Raw genomic sequence first — 18,076 nt, 5'->3', positions numbered from 1 at the left:
TCATAATCTCTGCTCAGTCAGTCTACGTTTCTAGCCGTTTGTTACTATCTAGAGCCTGTTATCCCGTTGTTCCAGTTTTCTTTGCCTGACAGTTTTCCTCTCCGCTACAGTTCTGCCCGCTCTGACTCTGGTCCCTGTCTCCAGTCCCACATCTTGTCATCCTGCTACTCTGCCCTGGATTCCTCACTCTACTGCTCCCTTGGATGCATGCTTACCCTGTCCCAACCCCTCTCGCTCAAACCTCAGCACCTGGTTTTCTGCAACCGGCCCGAGCTTCCCCTGGCCTGCACTCCATCTTCCCCCTGTGTTTCAATAAATACCTTGGTTACTTCATCCCAGTCTCCTCATCTGAGTCTGCTCTTGAGTGTCCCTGTTCCACTCTGCGTAACACCTTCAATAGTGGCTGTACTAGAGAATGCAGGCACGTGGGAGACTGGTGTTCAACTCCCCAACGGGGAGGAAGGAGTAGGCTGTCCTTGTATATAAGAATTTGTTCTTAACCGATTACATGTGTGTTATGTCATAGATGCGATGTCTTCACTATTATTCTACTATGTTAAAATAAAGCAAAACCCTGGAATGAGTAGGTGTGTCCAAACATTTGACTGGTACTTGCTTAATTCATTTTATGTTGTTTCTATTCCAAGAAAAACTAACATGCCCGGTCGGGGCTACAGTACTAAGGTAAGAGCAAAATAATCCTAACAAAATATAATAATAAAAACCTTAGTGTAACAATCGTTTTAGTAAGTAATACTGAAGTCGTACACTATCAGTTTCTATTCAGGTTTATGTACCCCATTCATTGTCAGTTAGAGACACAGTAGGACCCAAAAACATAATCAGTGCTCTAACTCCCCCTTGTGGTGGTCTGGAGCAATAAAGTGGTGACGCAGGGTACCGTACTAAACCACAAATTACCTCTAAGTACCACAGCACAATTGCAAAACTTTTAGTGGAGCAACCACTGTAACATTAGCAAGTTAGCAAAAACCCAGCTGGAGAGAATTTATTTGGAACATCTTAGATAGTTAACTTAATAGTTATAAGATACTGTTTTTGCTGGCAAACAGAAGTGAATTTCGAACAAGTATAACTTCATCACCTCACTTAAGTTGTGCTGCAGGAGGGACTCACCTCACAAAGCTCCCATTGTACTCATTGTGCTTCTTTGTAAACAAACATATGACTGGCTCAAACCCGGTAAGCCTCATAATGAAAAAGCCTCATAATGAAAAAGCCTCATAATGAAAAATTATCTAATTGGGGAAATGAAGAACGCAATCTGCATTATCTATTACCTAGTGCACAAGTTGACTGCATGTATTTCTTTAAAAAGTACTAATAACAAAATGCTAACAAAATGCTAACAAGTAATGAGGAATCCTCATAGACAACGCTAACTAACTGCTAATGAGTGTATTGCAAACATTCTGTACAGTGTCTGACCTAAACAATACAAGTATACAAGTAACTCAAAAATGCTACTCAAAGTTTGCTGCACGAGCAACATGAATATTAGCCAGCAAGGCTCTTGATCCAGGAGGGGATTCTGCTGTTACCAAGCGAATGCTTGATTTTGAAAGAAGCTAAACAGTTAGCTAGATAGCTAACTAGCCTCTAAATGCACAACTGCAGAGGATTTAGCATATTTTAGACAGATAACTTAATAGTTATAAGATATTTTACATTTATTTAACTAGGCAAGTCAGTCAAGAAAAAAATCTTATTTTTAATGACGGCCTAGTGGGTTAACTGCCTGTTCAGGTATAGAACTACAGATTTCTACCTTGTCAGCTCGGGGATTTGAACTTGCAACCTTTCAGTTACAATTCCACCACTCTAACCACTAGGCTACCCTGCCGCCACAGCATTTAGTTGTGAATTCCATACTGTAATTAGATTACCTGGCTCTTGCTACACAACAGTGAGTGTCTCACAAGGCTCCGGTTTCTTGTCGTTGTGTGCTTGTAAACAAACATCACGTGACACGTGACTGGGGACTACCGTAAACTACATAATGTGACAGATTAAATGAAGAACACAATGTTCTTTATCTCCTAACTTATTGCACAAGTTGACTGCTGGTATTTACTTCAAAAATAGCTACAAATACTCAAAGAAATAGTTATTAACGGTATTGAAAAACCATCCAGTGTCTTTTTCCAAATATCCCGGTATACGGTATATACAGGATATACCGCCCAAGCATAGGTGCCTCCCTTTCAGATGGTTAAGCACAGCACCTGTACTGCCACTGTAGGTTAATTCCATCTTGCACAGTTTGCATTTCACCACCTTCTTATTTAACTTATCTTCTCTTACTAACATTATAGCATCGTTAGGTATTTGTTTAAGTGTTCTTTTTCCCTTTATAGTAATCAACGGGACCGGTTAGTGTCACACCCTGATCTGTTTCACCTGTCTTTGTGCTTGTCTCCACCCCCCACCAGGTGTCTCCCATCTCCTCATTATCCCCTGTGTATTTATACCTGTGTTATCTGTTTGTCTGTTGCCAGTTCGTTTTGTCCGTCAAGCCTACCGTTTTTTTACCTAAGGTTATCCCTTTCCTCCTGTCTTTTTCTATTGTTCTTGTCTTCCCGGTTTTGACCATTCTACCTGTCCTGACACTGAGACTGCCTACCTTTGGACTCTGTTTTGGATTAATGACCTCTGCCTGCCCTTGACCTGCCGTTTTGCCTGCCCCTGTTATAGTAATAAACTTTTGTTACTTCAACACTGTCTGCATCTGGGTCTTCCCTTAAACGGGATAGTTAGTGGTAGAACGCATCTCCAAACAACTCAGCTGCCAATACAAAATTTGAAACAACTCAAGTGGCTAGTTCAGCTATCTATCAATAAATGGGTGGGTTGTAAGTTGATCCTACTGCAACGTTTGATTAGAGCGAGCCTGTAACTCCACTCCCTATCACATCTCCTCACATCTCTCTCCATCGCTTATATGACTTGCTGCTATTTACACTACTGCTACTATGAGAACTAGCTTAATGGCAATAACATTTGCTACAATGCCATAAATGTGCATAATATCTCACAAGGAAAATATGAAATGACAATGCACATTCTGTCTGAACAAATGTGTGCGTCCTCACTTCTCAAACTACGGGAAGATTTCAGACAGGCTGATCTGAAGAATTCTTGGTCCACAAACTTACAGGATCATTCTTAGGTTGCTAAACCTATTGCTAACCTTTATTACGCATTTTAAAACACTTCCATCTTTCCCATTTTTGACAATCATCTACAGTTGAAGTGGTAAGTTTACATACACTTAGGTTGGAGTTATTAAAACTCGTTTTTCAACCACTCCACACATTTCTTGTTAAAAAACTATAGTTTTGGCAAGTCGGTTAGGACATCTACTTTGTGCATTATACAAGTCATTTTTCCAACAATTGTTTACAGACAGATTATTTCATTTATGATTCACTGTATCACAATTCCAGTGGGTCAGAAGTTTACATACACTAAGTTGACTGTGCCTTTCAACAGCTTGGAAAATTCCCAAAATGATGTCATGGCTTTAGAAGCTTCTGATAAGCTAATTGACATAATTTGAGTCAATTGGAGGTGTACCTGTGGATGTATTTCAAGGCCTAGATTCACACTCAGTGCCTCTTTGCTTGACGTCATGGGAAAATCAAAAGAAATCAGCCAAGACCTCAGAAAAAACATTGTAGACCTCCACAAGTCTGGTTCATCCTTGGGAGCAATTTCCAAATGCCTGAAGGTACCACCTTCATCTGTACAAACAAGAGTACACAAGTATAAACTCCATAGGACCACGCAGCCGTCATACCGCTCAGGAAGGAGACGAGTTCTGTCTCCTGGAGAAGAAAGTACTTTGGTGTGAAAAGTGCAAATCAATCCCAGAACAACAGCAAAGGACCTTGTGAAGATGTTGGAGGAAACCGGTACAAAAGTATCTCTATCCACAGTAAAACGAGTCCTATATCGACATAAAAGGCCGCTAGGCAAGGAAGGCCGCTAGGCAAGGAAGAAGCCACTGCTCCAAAACCGCCATAAAAAAGCCAGACTACTACTGCACATGGGGACACAGATTGTACTTTTTGGAGAAATGTCCTCTGGTCTGATGAAACAGAAATAGAACTGTTTGGCCATTATGACCATCGTTATGTTTTGAGGAAAAAGGGGAAGCTTGCAAGCCGAAGAACACCATCCCAACAGTGAAGCACGGGGGTGGCAGCATCATGTTGTGGGGGTGCTTTGCTGCAGGAGGGACTGGTGCACATCTCAAGACATCAGTCAGAAAGTTAAAGCTTGGTCACAAATGTGTCTTCCAAATGGAAAATGACCTCAAGCATAATTCCAAATTTGTGGCAAAATGGCTTAAGGACAACAAAGTCAAGGTAATGGAGTGGCCATCACAAAGCCCTGACCTCAATCCTATAGAACATTTGTGGGCAGAACTGAAAAAGCGTGTGCGATCATGGAGGCCTACAAACCTGACTCCAGCTCTGTCGGGAGGAATGGGCCAAAATTCACCCAACTTATTGAGGGAAGTTTGTGGAAGGCTACCTGAAACGTTAGACCCAAGTTAAACAATTTAAAGGCAATGCTACCAAATACTAATTGAGTGTATGTTAACTTCTGACCCACCGTGAATGTGAAATAAAAGCTGAAATAAAGCATTCTCTCTACTATTATTCTGACATTTCACATTCTTAAAATTAAGTGGTGATCCTAACTGACCTAAAAAATAGGGAATTTCTACTAGGATTAAATGTCAGGAATTGTGAAAAACTGAGTTTAAATGTATTTGGCTAATGTGTATGTAAACTTCCGACTTCAACTGTAATTCGACTATCGCCTGTCAATTTACGGATACGACTGCAGCCACACCAGTAAATAGCTAACCTTACAGGAACTCTGTTGTTACACCGAAAGTCAGAAGGCTCATTGCCAAAAATGGTTAATGTTAAAAATAATAACCAGCTAATGTTAGCTAGCTATGTTGGCTATTAGCTCCTATATGATATCTTAGCACCATGTTTATCTAGCCAGCTAGCTAGCAGAGTAGCTAATACTGCTAGCTAACACCACAGATGAATGGGTTAATTACCATAATCTTTGCTAACAGGTCACAGAGCTATCTGCTTAGCTAGCTAGCTTGCTTATTGCATGCATGTCCGGGCACGACGACACAACGTCTTATTATTAGTGAATCAAACTAAACTAATATTTGCAACAGGAGTTTGATTTTGGTAATTGTGTCCATTCATCTGTTTCTCAATACTGCACCTTTCTGTTGAAGAATGAGCTAACTTGCTGCTGGGCAATGATGTTGATTTTCCCTGCAAGACATTCCTCTGCATTGTGCAGTGCTTGTAGCTCAGGCGGTAAGTGGCGGCTGGCATAGCAGCAGTTTTGCTATGTAGAGGGACTATCGGCAAAGCCGATAGAGAAGGGAGATAGTCGATAGACTAGAAAAGGCCAATATTGGACCGAAATATCGGCCCAGACGATTTTCGGTCGTTTTCTAGTACAAGGCCTTTAATTTGATACATTCACTGCTAAAATGGACTAAATTTGACAGCCAACATATTTCATGTTAAAAAAATTCTGTGACTCCACAAATGGTGGTCCTCAAAAGCGAAACTGAAAAGTTTGGGAACCGCTGGCATAGGTAATTATGCTTGTATGTTCCATATTCTCTCATGTTGCTATCACATTAGCGTAATTTAAAGAGCAACGGGATTGGATGTTTAATAAATCAATGTTCCTTCTTATCTCGTTTGACTAATATAAATCAAGTGATATATGAAGATGTCCCTCCTCCTTTTCCATATCTGGGCATCAAACGCAAAATGAACGATTTTCCACCAGTAGGCCTCATGTTTGATTTCATCCCATTCTCAATGTCTTTCTCTCCTTTCACCAAGTACTGAGTGTTTACCTGACCTCTGTGGGTTTCTGCAGATGTTCACAAACAACTCTTGGTAGCACAATGGAAGTTTACTTGAAACATCTCCTGTTTATTTCTAATCTCAAAACACTACTACAGTTGGAGTAGTAAGTGGGTACAGTTGCAGTAGTGTAGTGACTAAGTAGTCGAGTAATAGTAGATTCAGAGTATTAAATAGTCACATGTACAGAGGTTGCAGGTGTGATTGCAGGGTACAGTGAAAATCTTAGGCTCTGAGTGAGTAGTAGTGAGTAGTAGTGAGTAGAGTATAGCTGTAGTAATAACTGACAAGTGAAGAATAGTAGGAGCAAGTACAGTAGTGGTATAGTATAGTATATTATAGGACAGCATAGCATATCATAGTTATATCTATAGTATAGTTCTTACCGGACAGACGGAAGGGCTCTGAACTGGGAGGAGGCGGCACAGTGGAGGGCTGAGGACAGCACTGGACCACGGTCTGTATGGAGAGAGAGAGAGAGAGAGAGAGTAGTTACAGTAATAACACATCTCATTATTGAGGAGGGCTCTAATGCCTCCAGGGGAAAAACACTGAAGTGAGATTAAGTTCACACATCCTGAAATACTCATTACTGCATCTGAACATTTTAATCATACCTCTCCCTCTGCCTTTCTGCAGAATCTACTTTTAATAACAAGCTGCAAGGTCATAAATGTTCCCTAACCAGGAATGACTGCTGGAAATGAGCTGGAAAATCACACAGCTAGCGCTACATCTGCCGATTAGCAGAGGGAGAGAGAGCGACAGGGGTAGAGAGGGATGGGGGGCGAGTGAGAGAGAGAGGAAGAGAGTGCATCCCAGAGTTAATTGTTTCCTATTCAATGGGCATCTCTACCTTAACAGTATGCAATTGACTTCACCTCTCTTCCCCTCTGCTCTCCATCTCTCCTCTCTGCCACTCTCAGGCCAGTCACAGGCCTCCTCCACAGCCCGTCAAAACAGCTCCGTGTGGCACGTCAAGCTGTACCACTCAGTAGAGTGGCTTTCACAGGCCTCTCTAGTTGGAGAGCAGTTTGTTGAGCCGCCAGGCAATCTAGGCATGTCATGAATAGACTGATATTTATGTTAGACAGTGAGTGTTTTGGTGGGAACATGGTACTAAACCATGGGGATGGTGAGATAGAGGGGGAGAAAGAGGGATTAGAGAGAGAGTGTAAGAAGGGGGGGATCAGTGTCATGGAAAGACTTCTATGAAAAGATGGCATTGAAAATCAGCTCCCTGTTTTTGTGATAACTCTGACAGCATTTAGACTGTTAGATCAAATGGACTAAGCCAAGTCACCAACTTAAACATGTTAGAACTCTAGTGTTCCATCCTCCTCCTCCTCCTCTCATTTCACAGGACATCTCTCCATCAATCTCACTACAGACAGAGAACTCTCTCCATCAATCTCACTACAGACAGAGAACTCTCTCCATCAATCTCTCTACAGACAGACAACTCTCTCCATCAATCTCACTACAGACAGAGAACTCTCTCCATCAATCTCACTACAGACAGAGAACTCTCTCCATCAATCTCACTACAGACAGACAACTCTCTCCATCAATCTCACTACAGACAGAGAACTCTCTCCATCAATCTCTCTACAGACAGAGAACTCTCTCCATCAATCTCTCTACAGACAGAGAACTCTCTCCATCAATCTCACTACAGACAGAGAACTTTCTCCATCAATCTCTCTACAGACAGAGAACTCTCTCCATCAATCTCTCTACAGACAGAGAACTCTCTCCATCAATCTCACTACAGACAGAGAACTCTCTCCATCAATCTCTCTACAGACAGACAACTCTCTCCATCAATCTCTCTACAGACAGAGAACTCTCTCCATCAATCTCTCTACAGACAGAGAACTCTCTCCATCAATCTCACTACAGACAGAGAACTCTCTCCATCAATCTCTCTACAGACAGAGAACTCTCTCCATCACTCTCTCTACAGACAGAGAACTCTCTCCATCAATCTCACTACAGACAGAGAACTCTCTCCATCAATCTCTCTACAGACAGAGAACTCTCTCCATCACTCTCTCTACAGACAGAGAACTCTCTCCATCAATCTCTCTACAGACAGAGAACTCTCTCCATCAATCTCACTACAGACAGAGAACTCTCCATCAATCTCACTACAGACAGAGAACTCTCTCCATCAATCTCACTACAGACAGAGAACTCTCTCCATCAATCTCACTACAGACAGAGAACTCTCTCCATCAATCTCTCTACAGACAGAGAACTCTCTCCATCAATCTCACTACAGACAGAGAACTCTCTCCATCAATCTCTCTACAGACAGAGAACTCTCTCCATCAATCTCACTACAGACAGAGAACTCTCTCCATCAGGCACAATCACAACAGTGGGTTTATTTTTAGGCCCAGCCAGTGTTATTCCAGGTAACATCATCAGAGGGGTGAAGTGTCAGGCAGGCAGCAGATTCCTGTTGATCAGTCTAGCAGATAAGAGGTTGGTAATCTCAATCCCAACACACACACACGTACACACACACACTGGTAGCTAGAGGGAGATTTACATTATCAGTCAGGCATGACACAGCTTTAAAATCAATCACATCCACATCTACGTGGGAAACCGGTGTCGGCTGGAATAAGAGACTAACGGCAGACACGGTTGCACAACACGTGAGCTCAACACGCAAACGCACATACACTCACCTTCATTCTCTCTCTCTCTCACACTTCAAACAGCCTATTCATTTCACTCCTCCTGTTCTCTTTGCCACACTTGCAGTACAGACAGACAGACAGACACAGACAGACAGACGGTAAAATAGCTGCAGACTTCAGTTGTGAAATATAGAGCTGTGGGTTACAGCAATAAAACTACCTTGACTGAAGTCTCTGTCTGTGTGTCTGTGTGTCTGTGTGTCTGTGTGTCTGTCTGTCTGTCTGTCTGTCTGTCTGTCTGTCTGTCTGTCTGTCTGTCTGTCTGTCTGTCTGTCTGGGGTGAGGATAGGTTGTCTGTCTGTCTGTCTGTCTGTCTGTCTGTCTGGGGTGAGGAGAGGTTGTCTGTCTGTCTGTCTGCCTGTCTGTCAAGAAAGGAGAGAAGTGGCCCATGTCTCCAGATAATGACAATCTCCATCTCAGAATGTGTCACATTAGGACGTGTTCTGACAGCAACGTCCTGCTGGGACTATTGGTTCCTACTCAAAAACTGACGGAGAGAGAGGGACACACTTTTCTCAAGTCCTTCCATCCTCCCGCAGTAAGGCCGGCTCTGAAGGGACCTTATACAAACGCCTTGTTCTTATTGGAGGATGGTTCTGGGAATATCCCGCCCCGTACGTCACCCTCCAGCTCCCATAGGACAGCTGGGGTTCTGAGAAGGTCATGGAGGGGTCAGTAGGCCACCATATTGAATATTGCTCTTCTAAAGATAGACTGTGGAGGAGTGATGGGGTGAAGAGGGCAGGGGAGTAGTGACTGATGGGGTAAGAGCTGATATAATAAGGATGTTAGTCCGTCTCTCAAGACTCTCATCCCTTCATTACCTTCTCTCCTTTCTGTATTACAAGGGTCAAGAGTATTTCCTGGTCACATGACCTGATCAGGAAAAGTCTGTAGCCTATAGGTCTAACCTGAGACATATTTTTTCCTGGTCAGGAGAAATACAAGCATCATATTAGTTCCACTGCCAGATCAGATCAGTAATCATTGAGCAGAGAGGGGCGAGAGATGGGGCGCGAGATGGGGCGCGAGATGGGGCGCGAGATGGGGCGAGAGATGGGGCGAGAGAGCTGATACATTGACATCAGCCTCTCTTACTATTAACAATGCTTCCTAGGCACAACTATTGAAAAGACTACTCAGACACACGTATTGCACTGTATGGTGTAGTATGAGCTTACTGTATATGGTGAGTGGCTGGGGTAAGGCTTTGGGGCATGTGAATGGGGCTGTGTAGTGTTGTAATCTAGCATCATGGATGTAATGTACATCATGGTGTCGCCAATACAATGGTCTACATCACAGGTTGGGCAACTGGCGGCATGGGGCCCCATTTTGTAGGCCTGCAGACCAATAAAACAAACATCGTTTTATTGTAATTATCTTTTTTGGGGGGGCTCAGTCGGCATCTCAACTTACTGTTGAGAGTTAGAATAATAGAATACATGTGGTTGTGCATCAGCACTCACTCAATTAGCCCATGACAGCAAAAATAATACAAAGATAAACTAAAAATAATAATACTACGGTCCCGGGTTCATATCCCGGGCTGTGCCACAACCGGCTGCGTTCGGGAGTCCCATAGGACGGCACACAATTGTCCCAGTGTTGTCCAGGTTATGGGAGGGTTTGGCCAGGGGGGCTTTACTTGGCTCACCGCGCTCTAGCGACTCCTTGTGGCGGGCCGGGTGCCTGCAGGCTGACCCCAGATGACCGTTGAACTGTGTTTCCTCCGACACAGTGGTGCAGCTGGCTACCGAGTTAATCTGGTGGGTGTTAAGGAGCGCGGTTAGGCGGCTCATGTTTCGGAGGACGCATGACTCCACCTTCGCCTCTCCCGAGCCCGTTGGAGAGTTGCAGTGATGAGACGAGATCGAGGGGGTAAAATACAAACAACTACAAATTATACGAATAATGAAGTTTTATGCAACATCTTTTTTAGTCCGGCCCCATTGCACCTTTTGTTTGTCTGAAATTGCGGGTTTTACACACCAGCCAAGCTTCTGGGAGAGAGCGATGGTCGCCTTTCCATAAGTTAGTCTAGTGGCCAGCTATCTAAACTTGTAGTAAACATGGTGGAATTACCGACCGTGGTCGTCAGTTATTGATATTCCCTGATGGGGACAGCTTGGCTGTCGAAACGTTGGTGGTTGAATTTTAGCATCTGAGCTCCTAGAGTGTGCGGCTCTCTTTTATTTTCAAATGGATCATCAGTTACCATATAAAAACTGCAGACATTTGCCTCCACCCTATGGCAAATTGTGTAGAATTGCAGTAACTTTGCTGCAAAACTGAACATTTTTCTCTCTGCCCCATGGCAAAACGGGTAGAATTGCATGAAATGAGTTTTTTTTTAATGCTAAATATTCCCTCCGCCCCATTACAAAATGTGTAGAATTGCAGGAAATTAACTTTCAAACGTACATTTTTTCTTTTCGTTGTCACGATGGGGGCCGCTAAAATGTTTTGCTTGCACACACACACACACACACACACACACACACACACACACACACACACCTCGTCTAGATGTCATACTGATACATAGTATGTAGAAGTGCTTAGGAGCTGTGAATGGTGTATGTGTGTATGTGCTGTGTGTGTGTGCGTGTATATGCGTGTATGTGTGTGTGTGTTTGTGTATGTGCATATGTGAGTATGTGAATGTGCGTTTGTGTGTATGTGCGTGTATGTGAGTATGTGTATGTGCGTGTATGTGCATATGTGAGTATGTGAGTATGTGCGTTTGTGTGTATGTGCGTGTATGTGAGTATGTGCATATGTGAGTATGTGAGTATGTGTATGTGCGTTTGTGTGTATGTGCGTGTATGTGAGTATGTGCATATGTGAGTATGTGAGTATGTGTATGTGCGTTTGTGTGTATGTGCGTGTGTGTGTGTATGTGCATATTTAAGTATGTGTGTGCGTATGTGTGTATGTGTGTGTATGTGCATATGTGAGTATGTGAGTATGTGTATGTGTGTGTATGTGCATATGTGAGTATGTGAGTATGTGTATGTGCGTTTGTGTGTATGTGTGTGTATGTGCATATGTGAGTATGTGAGTATGTGTATGTGTGTGTATGTGCATATGTGAGTATGTGAGTATGTGTATGTGCGTTTGTGTGTATGTGTGTGTATGTGCATATGTGAGTATGTGAGTATGTGTATGTGTGTGTATGTGCATATGTGAGTATGTGAGTATGTGTATGTGCGTTTGTGTGTATATGTGAGTATGTGAGTATGTGTATGTGTGTGTATGTGCATATGTGAGTATGTGAGTATGTGTATGTGCGTTTGTGTGTATGTGCGTGTGTGTGTGTATGTGCATATTTAAGTATGTGTGTGCGTATGTGTGTGTTTGTACGTGTGTGTCTGCAGGGTCTACATTAGGCTATGTGAACTGAACAGTATGTAGTGGTACATTATACAGTACATTCTTAGCCCACAATCTAGGCCTCTGATAGTGGCAGGGCATCGCAGCACGACTTTCTAATGTTCAGGCCATCACTATGAGTGCAGTAAGACTCCTCAGACAGGGTAAGAACAATTCATTATAGCTCCATTCTAGTCATAATGAAATAGATAGACCTGCACACAGCGCCACAACCCTCTCTGTGGAGAGCACTACACACATTTACAATAGTCTGCTTAACAAGTCATAGAGAATGCAGATGAAGACAGAGAATAGAGAGAGAGGAGAGAGAGAAGCAGAGAGAGGCAGAGAGAGAGGAGAGAGAGAAGCAGATAGAGGCAGAGAGAGAGAAGCAGAGAGAGGCAGAGAGAGAGAAGCAGAGAGAGAGAAGCAGAGAGAGAGGAGAGAGAGAAGCAGAGAGAGAGAAGCAGAGAGAGGCAGAGAGAGAGAAGCAGAGAGAAGCAGAGAGAGAGAAGCAGAGAGAGAGGAGAGAGAGAAGCAGAGAGAGGCAGAGAGAGAGGAGAGAGAGAAGCAGAGAGAGGCAGAGAGAGAGAAGCAGATAGAGGCAGAGAGAGAGAAGCAGAGAGAAAGGCAAAGAGAGAGAGGAAAGGCAGAGATAGAGGCAGAGAGAGGCAGAGAGAGTGTGAGTGCAATGTTTATTGTTCATTTTTATTGTTTATTTCCCTTTTGTATATTATCTACTTCACTTGCTTTGGCAATGTTACCATATGTTTCCCATGCCAATAAAGCTCCTTGAATTGAATTGAGAGAGGCAGAGAGAGGCAGAGGGAGAACGAGAGAGGTAGAGAGGCAGAGAGAGATTCAGAGAGAGAGAGAACGAGAGAGGCAGAGAGAGAGGCAGAGAGAGATTTAGAGAGAGAGAGGAAGAGGCAGAGAGAGAGGCAGAGAGAGAGAGAGAGAAAGAACGATAGAGAATAGATTGTTAGAGAGATGTTCTCCAGTATAAAAGGAATAGAGCAGATGTGGCGGCAGGTAGCCTAGTGGTTAGAGTGTTGGACTAGTAACCGAAAGGTTGCTGGATTGAATCCCTGAGCTGACAAGGTAAAAATCTGTCGTTCTGCCCCTGAACAAGGCACTGTTCCCTGGTAGGCCGTCATTGTAAATAAGAATTTGTTCTTATCTGACTTGCCTAGTTGAATAAAGGTTAAATAACTGGTGGAAGGCTGCCTGTTAATGAGGTCAGGGGCTCTCTGTCTAATAACACACACACACACACACACACATACATACACACACACAGTGCCCCTCTACAGTCTAATTAGTAGCACCATTAGTGTGCAGGGAGGGAGTTAGGTCTGGTCTGGGGTTACTATCACAAGGACCTGTTTTGTAACACTTTATCCAACACTCCTGGTGCACAGCATGCTCTTCATTGTATTTTGAGAATAGAATATTGGTAAGGAGTACGCTATAAGTGTTGATTGCTCAGCATTTACATAACTCCATTCCGTCATCTCTCCACCCACCTTGTTTCTACCTACCACCACTAGTAACCACGGTCACGCACACAGGCACACAGACATAAACACAGAGACAGAGATTTTTAAAAGCTGTGTTTTGGTCATTTTCTGGCTAATTTGCATGGGGGTGGATCCAATGCTGGGGAATGCATCGTGTAAATTGGTGTGTGGGTGAATGTTTGTGTGTGTGTGTGTGTGTGTGTGTGTGTGTGTGTGTTGTAGGAAGGGGTCCATGGTAACCTCTGCTTTAGTAAACAACCTCCTCCTCTTCCTCTAATTACACTGCTCTGCTGCCAGTGTGTCACTCAGTATACAGTATGTGTGTGTCACTCAGTATACATGTGTCACTCAGTATACAGTATACGTGTGTCACTCAGTATACAGTATGTGTGTCACTCAGTATACAGTATGTGTGTCACTCAGTATACAGTATACGTGTGTCACTCAGTATACAGTATGTGTGTCACTCAGTATACAGTATGTGTGTCACTCAGTATACGTGTCACTCAGTATACAGTATGTGTGTGTCACTCAGTATACATGTGTCACTCAGTATACAGTATGTGTGTCACTCAGTATACAGTATGTGTGTCACTCAGTATACAGTATACGTGTGTCACTCAGTATACAGTATGTGTGTCACTCAGTATACAGTATGTGTGTCACTCAGTATACGTGTCACTCAGTATACAGTATATATGTGTCACTCAGTATACAGTATGTGTGTCACTCAGTATACAGTATGTGTGTCACTCAGTATACAGTATGTGTGTCACTCAGTATACAGTATGTGTGTCACTCAGTATACGTGTCACTCAGTATACAGTATATATGTGTCACTCAGTATACAGTATGTGTGTCACTCAGTATACAGTATGTGTGTCACTCAGTATACAGTATGTGTGTCACTCAGTATACGTGTCACTCAGTATACAGTATATATGTGTCACTCAGTATACAGTATGTGTGTCACTCAGTATACAGCATGTGTGTGTCAGTCAGTATACAGCATGTGTGTGTCAGTCAGTATACAGTATGTGTGTGTCCCTCCCGGTGTGAAAACACTGCTGTGTGTAATGTGTGTCTGCATCTCTGCTGTGTGTGTGTGTGTGTCTGCATCTCTGCTCTGTGTGTGTGTGTGTGTGTGTGTGTGTGTGTGTGTGTGTGTGTGTGTGTGTGTGTGTGTGTGTGTGTGGGCTCAGGAGAGAGTCCAATGAGGCAGCAGCAGACCATCCTGTAGCTGACACTGGGGCTAATATTCCTCAGCCTCGTTATTCTGCTAGTCTGAACAAAAAACACACTACTATCCTTGTCAAATACACTATGGCCAAAAGTATGTGGACACATGTTCATCAAACATCTCATTCTAAAATTATGGGCATTCATATGGAGTTGGTCCCCCTTTGCTGCTATAACAGCCTCCACTCCTCTGGGAAGGCTTTCCACTAGATGTTGGAACATTGCTGTGGGGACTTCCATTCAGGAGCATTAGTGAGGACGGGCACTGATGTTGGCCGATTAGGCCTGCCTCGCAGTCGGCATTCCAATTCATCCCAAAGGTGTTTGAAGGGGTTGAGGTCAAAGATCTGAGCAGACCAATCAAGTTCTTCCACATCGATCTCGACAAAGCGTTTTTGTATGGACCTCACTTTGTGCACAGGGGCATTGTCATGCTGAATCAGGAAAGGATCCTTCCCCAAACTATTGCCACAGCCCGAACCATGAAAAACTGTCCTAGACCATTATTCCTCCTCCATCGAACTCTACAGTTGTCACCATGCATTGGGGCAGGTAGTGTTCTCCTGGCATCCGTTGGACTGCCAGATGGTGAAGCATGATTCGTCACTCCAGAGAACGTGTTTCCACTGCTCCGGAGTCCAATGGTGGTGAGCTTTACAACACCCCAGCTGACGCTTGGCATTACGCATGGTGATCTTAGGCTTGTGTGCAGCTGCTCGGCTATGGAAACCCATTTCATGAAGCACCCGACGAACAGTTATTGTGCTGACGTTGCTTCCAGAGGCAGTTTAGAACATGCTAGTATGTGTTGCAACCTAGGACAGATGATTTTTATGCGCTTCAGCACTCGGTGGTCCCGTTCTGTGAGCTTGTGTGGCCTACCACTTCACGGTTGAGCCGTTGTTGCTCCCAGATGGTTCCATTTCACGATGACAGCATTTACAGTTTACTCTAGCAGGGCAGAAATTTGATGAACTGACTTGTTGGAAAGGTGGCATCCGTTGACTGTGCCACATTGAAAGTCACTGAGCTCATCAGTAAGGCTATTCTACTGCCAATGTTTGTCTATGGAGATTACATGGCTGTGTGCTCGATTTTATACACCTGTCAACAATGGGTGTGGCAGAAATAGCCACTAATTTCAAGGGGTGTCCACATACTTTTGTATATATAGAATACGTGTCAATAAAAATTGTTTTATGGCATGTTTGTAAACTTTGCATATTAATGTTATCATTTGTTATGATATGAATGTCATGCATCCATGTTAAAGCAGGCCTAAATGAAGTAGTAGCAAGTAAATAAGCACAGGAAGCCATTGACATATGCCTGGCTTTGGTTCAGTTCCACCAATATACTAACTCAGTAGACTCAGGGTCACAACAAGCAACTGAGTTTTTGTATGTTTACATGTTCTGTTTGTTTCTGCATCGATAGTCCACAGGCTAATAGAACATTTAGTTTTTTCATATACAGTATATATATACATACATACACCTCAGCCAAATACATTTAAACTCAGTGTTTCAAAATTCCTGACATTTAATCCTTGTAAAAATGCTCTGTCTTAGGTCAGTTAGGATCACCATTTTATTTTAAGAATGTGAAATGTTTCTTTTGATTTTCCCACGATGTCAAGCAAAAAGGCTTGAGTTTGAAGGTAGGCCTACAGTGGGGCAAAAAAGTATTTAGTCCGCCACCAATTGTGCAAGTTCTCCCACTTAAAAAGATGAGAGAGGACTGTAATTTATCATAGGTACACTTCAACTATGACAGACAAAATGAGAAAAAAAAAGAAAATCACATTGTAGGAGTTTTAATGAATTTATTTGCAAATTATGGTGGAAAATAAGTATTTGGTCAATAACAAAAATGTATCTCAATACTTTGTTATATACCCTTTGTTGGCAATGACAGAGGTCAAACGTTTTCTGTAAGTCTTCACGAGGTTTTCACACACTGTTGCTGGTATTTTGGCCCATTCCTCCATGCAGATCTCCTCTAGAGCAGTGATGTTTTGGGGCTGTTGCTGGGAAACACGGACTTTCAACTCCCTCCAAAGATTTTCTATGGGGTTGAGATCTGGAGCCTGGCTAGGACAGTGAATTATAAGTGAAATAATCTGTCTGTAAACAATTATTGGAAAAATTACTTGTGTCACGCACAAAGTAGATGTCCTAACCGAATTGCCAAAACTGTAGTTTGTTAACATGAAATTTGTGGAGTGGTTGAAAAATGAGTTTTAATGACTCCAACCTAAGTGTATGTAAACTTCTGACTTCAACTGTAGATGATTGTCAAAAATGGGAAAGAAGGAAGTGTTTTAAAATGCGCAATAAAGGTTAGCAATGGAGTTAATGACTCCAACCTAAGTGTGTGTGTGTGTGTGTGTATATATATATATATATATATCACACACACACACAGTACCAGTCAAAAGTAATATATATATATATATATATATATATATACAGTAACAATCGAATGTTTGGACACACCCTCTCATTCCAACTATTTTCTACATTGTAGAATAACGGGGAAGACATAAAAGCTATGAAAACACATATGGAGTCATGTAGTAACCAAAAAAGTGTTAAACAAATCAACCAGCTTCATGAGGCAGTCCCCTGGAATGCATTTCAATTAACAGGTGTATCTTGTGGAATTTCTTTCCTTCTTAATGTATTTGAGCCAATCAGTTGGGTTGTGACAAGATAGGGGTGGTATACAGAAGATAACCCTATTTGGTAAAAGACCAATTCCCAATTATGGCAAGAACAGTTCAAATAAGCAAAGAGAACGAAAGTCATTACTTAAGACATGAAGGTCAGTCAGTGTGGAACATTTCAAGAACTTTTAAAGTTTCTTCAAGTGTAATCGCAAAAACCATCAAGCGCATTCAGGCTCTCATGACGACCACCACATGAAAGGAAGACCCAAAGTTACCTCTGCTGCGGAGGATAAGTTCATTAGCGTTACCAGCCTCGGAAATTGCAGCCAAATAAATGCTTCACAGACTTCAAGTAACAGACAACAATATGAAGAAGAGACTTGCTTGGGCCAAGAAACATGAGCAATGGACATGAGACCGGTGGAAATCTGTCCTTTGGTCTGATGAGCCCAAATGAGAGATTTTGGTTCCAACCGCCGTGTCTTTGTGAGATGCAGAGTAGGTGAACGGATGATCTTTGCATGTGTGGTTCCCACAGTGAAGAATGGAGGAGGAGGTGTGACGGTGTGGGTGTGATTTCCTGGTGACACTGTCTGTGATTTATTTAGAATT

At 42.8% G+C, this 18,076-nt stretch overlaps 1 protein-coding gene across 2 annotated transcripts in view; it reads right to left on the bottom strand.

Annotated features, from left to right (window-relative positions):
* The window catches only part of LOC112217984 (1-phosphatidylinositol 4,5-bisphosphate phosphodiesterase beta-4-like), a 153,886-nt gene that overhangs the window by 115,936 nt on the left and 19,874 nt on the right, over positions 1 to 18,076 (bottom strand). For both annotated transcript variants that reach the window (XM_042300901.1, XM_042300900.1), the window contains exon 3: positions 6,335 to 6,407. The gene's annotated coding sequence lies outside the window, so the exon portion shown is untranslated. The remainder of the gene's footprint in view (positions 1 to 6,334; positions 6,408 to 18,076) is intronic.

The sequence above is a fragment of the Oncorhynchus tshawytscha genome, linkage group LG18 (assembly GCF_018296145.1).
Source record: "Oncorhynchus tshawytscha isolate Ot180627B linkage group LG18, Otsh_v2.0, whole genome shotgun sequence".
NCBI lineage: Eukaryota > Metazoa > Chordata > Actinopteri > Salmoniformes > Salmonidae > Oncorhynchus > Oncorhynchus tshawytscha.
Note: the sequence above shows the minus strand (reverse complement) of the source record. Positions and strands in the feature narration are given on the sequence as shown.